Source organism: Pholcus phalangioides, unplaced genomic scaffold (assembly GCF_987345545.1).
Source record: "Pholcus phalangioides strain wild (caught in Gottingen) unplaced genomic scaffold, Ppha-v1.0 ptg000007l_1, whole genome shotgun sequence".
NCBI classification, from domain to species: Eukaryota; Metazoa; Arthropoda; class Arachnida; order Araneae; family Pholcidae; genus Pholcus; species Pholcus phalangioides.
In genome coordinates this window covers 28,325,625-28,333,142 of record NW_028301600.1, presented here as the reverse complement: position 1 = coordinate 28,333,142, position 7,518 = coordinate 28,325,625, and positions in this window count along the sequence as shown.

The window sequence follows — 7,518 nt, the reverse complement described above, 5'->3', positions numbered from 1 at the left end:
AAGCTGCGCTGTAAGTGGATTTGTGCGACCCATCTCAGAAGCCCCTGCGAATCAAGTTTGGGTTGTTACCCATATCTCGAGAGCCCCGGGCTGTAAGTACGGCCCACACCTCGGAAGTCCCTACGAATCAAGTGTGGGTTGCGAGCCATAGCTCAGACTACAGGGTCGTAGCGTGTCTTCTCGGGGGCCCCTTGAAAGGGCTATTATTATGCAAAAAAAGTGTATTTTTTGGGGGACCCATTCATCTCAGGGCCCTGAGCAGCGCCCCAGCCTACTTACTGCCACGTCAGAGTACCTCGCTGTTAGTGGATTTGAACGACCCATCTCGGAACCCCCCCGTGACCCAAGTTTGGTTCGCGACCCATAGGTCAAGAACCCCTGTTTTAATAGATGGTTTGATGGATGATTTTTAAAGATCTCTCATTTTGAAAGAGAGATCTTTTAAAATCGAATACATTCTCTTTCATTGTTGATCTGAACGAGGTTTTTAAAATCGTTACGCAGAGTTTGGCGAGAAGATCATTTTTGTGCAACCCCTGTTATTTGGTTTTACACTTTTCCTCTCTGGCATTTGCTTTATTCATCTCCCAGAACGCGGAGCCGTGTTTCGCCATCGAGATGAGCTCAGGCAATGAATGTCTTTCGCCAGGCATGATTAAAGACGATATTTAATAAGGAAAACTCTCGTACGTTTGCCCTCTTTTCAAAGACCTAAGAGAATACGCGAGAAAATTAGCTTGTAAAGCAATTACTCTCTCTTTCCTCGCAAAACACGGGACACGCGCATACATACTCATGTGTGGAACCTCGTTTATACGTCGCTCAGTTATACGACTTTGACGTTTATACGAAAGTGTATTTTGGTTTCGGTCGCAATTGGTGTCTGTGCATTTTAATGTTGAAATTATTTATTGATTCGACGCGGAACTTCAATTACTCTTGGACGTTTTCACTTCGACTCGAACTCCGAATCTTTAGAAAAACGCCATTTATATCCATGAAACGAGCACAATTTCTGTATGCACTAAAAACGGGTTGCTGAAACACATGCACCATGCTCAAACCGTGGCCCGCGGGCCAAATGCGGCCCTAGGAGCCATCTGATGTGGCCCGTGGTCTCAGACCTAATTTTGTGCAAATGAACTAAGCAACGCACTAATAGATCACTTATGTGACCCACATAGCACATTTCCAGATCACTTATTTGACCCATATAGCACACTTCCAGATCACTTATGTGACCCACAGCATACGGTGCAGGTCCACATCACTAAAGTGACTCATGGCACAATTTCAGATTACTCAAGCGACCCGCGGCACATTTATAGATCACTTCAGCGACCCGCGGCACATTTACAGATCACTTCAGTGACCCGCAGCACACTCCCAGATTACATAAGTGACCCACGGCATATTTATGTATCAGCTGAGTAACCCGGGATACAGTTTCAGATCACTCAAGTGGCCCGCAGCACATTTGCAGATCACTTAACTGACCAGCGGCGCTGTTCCAGGTCGCTTGAGTGGCGTCACGTTTTCACACCAATGAAGTGGCCCGGCCCGCATTATCCTAAAGGTTGAGCACCCTCGTTCCAGCATATTATCATCGCAAAACTTATAAATTTTAGGGTGATTGCTGACGTATAAAAAATAGCCAGTGAGCTGGCTAATGGCCATAAAGAGTAGACACTGTAGCAAGGCCGTAGAGGGGGGACTTGGGGGTCTGGTACCCCGGGAAATGTGAGAAAATGACCGAAAAATGTTAGAACAATAGATTTGGCCATCTTTTATCACTTTGGTCCTCCGAACGAAATTTCTGGCTACGGGCCTGCACTGAAGTGATTAGTCTATTGCTTGAGAATACGCAGACGTGACGACTTCCAAACATACGAGTTTGAACTGTTTTGGCGGAAAAATATGTCCTTTCAGAATTTTTCTTCTCCCAATGTTTTCAGCGTTATCCTTCCTCAAAGGGTAAGAAAGTCCACACATTGTAAGCATTCGTAGGGTCCAGGTCTGCCGATAAGGCCGGGATTACACTATAAAAGTTTTGTAAAAGCTCTTTTTGATAAAACTCGAAAAATTCACCCAATAAGATCACCGGTTGCATTTGCTCGAATGTAACCGATGCGCTTATCTGTTGAATTTTTCAAGTTTTATAAAAGATCTTTATCAAACTTTCATAGTGTAATGCCGGGATTCAGCGGGATTACGCTATAATAGCTTTAAAAAAAATCTTTTATCAAACTTGAAAAATGCAACTAATGAATATATTGGTTACATTTGCTTGAATGTAACCGATACGCTTATTGGTTGTTTTTTAAAGTTTTATAAAAGAATTTTGTAAAACGTTTATAAAATTTGAAAAATTCAACCAATAAGATTATGGAATTGCATTCACTCGAATGTAAACAATACGCTTATTGGTTGTATTTTTCAAGTGTTAGGGCCGGGTTACACTATAAAAGTTTGATAAAAGTATTTTTATATAACTTGAAAAATGCAGCCAGTAATCGTACATGTTACATTCGCGCAAATGCAACCGATAGTCTTATTGGCGGCATTTTTTTAAGTTTCATAAAATAACTTTTATCAAACTTTTATAACGGGTCAGTCCGGTATTTATAAGTGACTCGGCCTCCTTTTTTGCACCGAGGTTTCCCTATACAGTCAAACCTCGTTAATGAGTCACTCTTGGGAGAGCAAAAATATGACTTGGTAAGCGGAGTGACTCGTTAAACTGAGTAAGCCATAGCTGTGCCAATTCCTGCCTGAGGACAATTGGGACTTCTAAAAAGTGGCCCGGTAAGCGGAGTGACGTGTTAACCGGGTGACGCACTAACGAGGTTTGACTGTACTACTTATCTACAGTATCACCACTTTTGTGAGAGTAGGTACGCAACGCCATCTTGCGGCTCCAAAAATAAACATATTCATTGAAGACAATTTTATTCCATCCGAAAAGAACGAGTTCTTCAGTTTTGCCTTTAATTTTGTTGCTACACGAAATTTTCACTCGAATCTCATTGTGTAAATTTATGCAATAATAATTTGCTGCGCACCGAATTCGATTCAAATTCATCGATAAATAACGATTATTTTTAGGATTTTCAATTGGAGGCTTTCACCAATTTTTGATTTATTTCTTCCATTAATTCTGAATTTTCATCAATTCTGGAATTTTTCCTTTCGTTAGTTTTGAATTTTTTCACTAATTTTGGAATCATTAATTTCATTAACTCTGGAATTATTAATATCATGAACAGGGCTGCAACTAGGAGGAGCAGGCGGGTCTCGTGCCCCGGGTGCTGGACCCGAGGGGGCGCAAATTTCATTCTGAAACACCTTTTTCAACATTACAAGGGGGGGGGGGCACGTCAAAATGCGTGCTTGCCCCGGGTGACCAAGCATCTAGTTGTGGCCCTGATCATGAATTCTGGAATTTTTAAACCCTGACGCCTGTTAACACTCTAATTTATTTATTATTTATTGTAATCGCGGAAATCTTGGAAATAAATCGGATTTATGAAACGAAAATTCTTTAAATTCTTTTGTTATTTATTTCATTCACCTGATTTTTTTTGAGCTTTTGTCTTTTAAATGTGTTAAAGAAATAGAATATGCACAAATATCGCATCGAAAATTAGGATTAATTTCTTAATACCGATTCCATGATGAAGTTAGTGCTGCCATCTGTATTTAGTTTTGAACAAATAAATACTACTTTTCTACAACTCGATTCATTCAATTTTTGAATAAAGCAACTAGCTTTTAATAAATTTGATTTTGACCATTTATTTTTTCTACTGCGAGGTAATGATTGGTATTTTTTTAGTGTACATATTTTAAAAATATGTAAATTTGTGAATTTAGTAAACATCGAAAAAGTATTTAATATTGAAACATAAATTGAGAAATTAAAAGAAAAGAATATTTGATCTTAGAGAGATTTATGTATTACTAATATATACATAACCCCACATAACCTGGGGCCTTTAACTGGCCACCCGGTCAGACTTTTCGCTGGCCCTTCTATAGTTAATTTATAGCGTGAAAAAGCAAAAAATTATGACAATTGTCCCTGGCCGTCTTAAGAGCATCATGGGGCCCCCAGGCCAAGTGATTTTGTTATTTAGGCCCTACCTGGTAAATTCTCGAAAATTTCAACCTTTCATAATCTTGTGAGGGCTCCTCTCTTCACTTCAGGACCGTGCCCGGGTGGGCCAATGAGGTAAGACAACACAGCCCAGGGCTAGAGCCCTGTCAGTCGCGCCCTAATTGGGGCCATGAATATGTATGATAAATAAGTAACGTGAAGTGGGATTGTAAAAACTTGTGTACAGATATTTTGGGCATTTTTTGCATTATCTCCCTTATGAATCACCATTTTTTTAACTTTTTACTAAAAATTGCACTACTAGAGAGGGCGAGAGAGAAAGAAAAGTCTATGTATTTATGCGCAAGGATAATTGTTTTGCAGCTCATCATGATGGAGAAAATTAAATTCAAAATAGTTGCCAAGTCACCCCACATGAAGGCATAAATACTCTATTGCAGGTGGTCCACGACATGGGCATAGGTGGTCCCAGGGCCATAACTAGGATTTTTGCCGCCCGGGGCAATCATTATTGTGCCGCCTCCACAACATTAAAATTCGATAATTTTATAACAGTGTTCTTTGCTCTCACCTAAAACTGCCGCCTCCTAAATTCCGCCTCACGGGGCAGTTGAACCTCATTGCCTTTCTTTAGTTCTGGCCCTGGGTGGTCCGCAGACAGACTTGATAAAATTATTCACCCGTTGTAGTTGATATTAGTAATATCCAAGTGGGTTCAATTAAAATTATATTCCTTAGGTTCATATTTATGTCCACCATACATCATCGAGGAGCATACAGGATAGTGCGCTCTCTCTCTTAAATCCGGGATGTCACTAAATTTTGCCAAAAATTTCAATTTATTGCTTCAAATGAAATTTTCTAACTACTGCTAAAATTACTGAAGGGTATGGACATGAAGTGCTGCTTCAAATCGCAGTTAGCAAAAATGTACAGTATTTGACGAAAAAGTATTCAAATGACCTGATGACCGTATTCCATTAAGTAAAACACCGTTAACTCGGATCTTAAATAATAATCCGTAAATTACGGGCCATCGCTGATTGTGATCAAGAAACATCGCCAAAAGCAGGCATAAGCATCGGTCGAAATTAAAAAATAATTGCTGAAAATTTGCAGAGAAAATGTTAAACCGGACAAATGTATGAGATGAATATTCATAATTTTTGCGATAATTATCATAGTGTGTGCGTGCGTGCGTTTACGACTTTAATAATTATCACAAATTAAATTTAAGTACCGCTAAAAAAATGACAAATGTATAAAAAAAATCGGAACAATGAAAATTACAGGTATTTCCCGTAATACGGGACACAAGTAGTCCTTCAAATTGTTTCAGACACTTTACTGGTCCTTGTTTTCAGAAAGGTTGAGAAACACTGCTCTATTGCCTTGATATTTCGCTTTCCGAAGCGTACGTTTCCATCTCACCCACCTCGAAATAATCAGCAACAAATAAAGAAAAGTATAGATACACATAAATAATGCAGAAGGAATTATGCTTTTATGTCTACAATGTAAATCTGCCTATCTGAAGATAGCCCGTTTTGGCGATAATCTTCAAATGTGATCTTAATCTCTTAACTCAATCAAAAAGTTAATTTGATCTTTTGTATTATTTCTATAAGGCCTGGAGCCGAGGCCGTGGCGAGAGGAATCCGGTCCTCACCAGATATATTAGAAAATGACTGATTTTTATGAAATAACATGGTTAAATCTAGTGATAAAATTTTTCTAAATAGAATATAACCTTTCTTTCTTTCAAACCGAGCACAACTCAGGTCTATCACCATTTATGGGCGATTTACTACCTAGTGAGTTGTGCCGGAGGTGTAACTGTGTGTGTACCTAACAGTCGAGTGCATATGTAGGGTTGTGTTTGATTTTTTTAGTGCTGCCATCTATATTTCAGAAGGGAAGTGGGTGATGTGTTATGATTGAATTACATTTGTGCTGTTTGTAGGTCTGTTGCTCTCTGTGGCGAGACTTTTTAACGGGGAGATCGGCTCACATTCGTGCCTTGAAGTTGGGAACCACAGAAAACCAACTCCACCCGACCACCACTATGGCGACTGTGTGGTTCGAACCCGGGTCCTCGCGATGCGTGTCCGTCACTAGACCACTCGACAACCATAGCGACTAGGTGGATATAATAGAATATAACCAAGTCTTAAAAATGTTCTTCAACTGAAGGTGCCTTGGAGTGATTTGTGAATCAAAAAGTCACAGTTAATAACAGAATTAGACTTGCTCTACATCACAACTTTTTACGGGTAAAGAATCTCGAGATCTTTTTCATTTTTTTAAATGAAATGTTTTTTTTTATTTTTTCACTTCCTTTTGTAAGTACATACCCTATTCCTCTTTTTTTTGACGTTGCTTAATTTTCGGACATTTTTTTTTAAAATTATTTTTTGTACATTGTTTCACCATGCAATGCCAAGTATTGTATTGTATGCCCATACTGAGTTGGCCTCTGACCTTGACGAGCGAAGGGAGGGTTCATTTCCCAACGGGGGAAAGGGGAAAAACTAACGTAAAAGACGCCGACGGAAAATTCCGACCCCTGCTCCTTTTCCATGCCACTTTTTTATCGAAAGAAAATAAATGGAATCGCCCATCGTGACGTTTCATGACGTAGCGAAAGGCCACCTCAGCGTGGGTGCACAATATACGACTTGAAAGGCCTTCTTACTATCGTGACCGCATGATCCGTATTTTTTATGTAAAAGATATTCGAGAAATTTCTCTGTCCCGACCCTACTTTTAAAAATATGTCCAGGTTTTTCATCGTAGCTCAGTTGAATTGGTAATATTTACTAAACTCGTAGACAAACATAATATGCATAAGATATAAATTATATCATGATAATTGTAAAAAAAAATTGTATATGTTCATCTCATACTTTTATCGTGCATAAGAAATAGTGTACGTACATTCTTCAACATTTTACAGGCCAAAAAACCCAGATTGTTTTTCATTATTTTCATTCTTCGGTTCTCCTTTACAGATATCATCCGAGAAATTCACGGGTAAAAAAAATTTTCGTGAATGTTTTTTGGATTAATCCTTGTCCATGAAACAAAATTAGAATAAAATTTAGATATTTTTTCCCATCGAAAATGGGTGATTTCAGGAAAATATATGAATATGTTTCGTTTTGAGTGTCATGTCAGCAAATGGTAGCGTCAAACATGTAATGGTTTTTTTTTCAACGTCAGAACAACAGATGAACATTCCCTGGATGTGATCAGCTATACACTTAGGAATTTTTTATCGCTAAAATTTATCGCTATATATATCCGAGGTGGTTCCCTTTCATTGACGTTATAAACAAGGTTCATTAACTCTCTATGGGAATCAACCAAGACGGCCAGTTATTGACGTTATAACCGAGTTT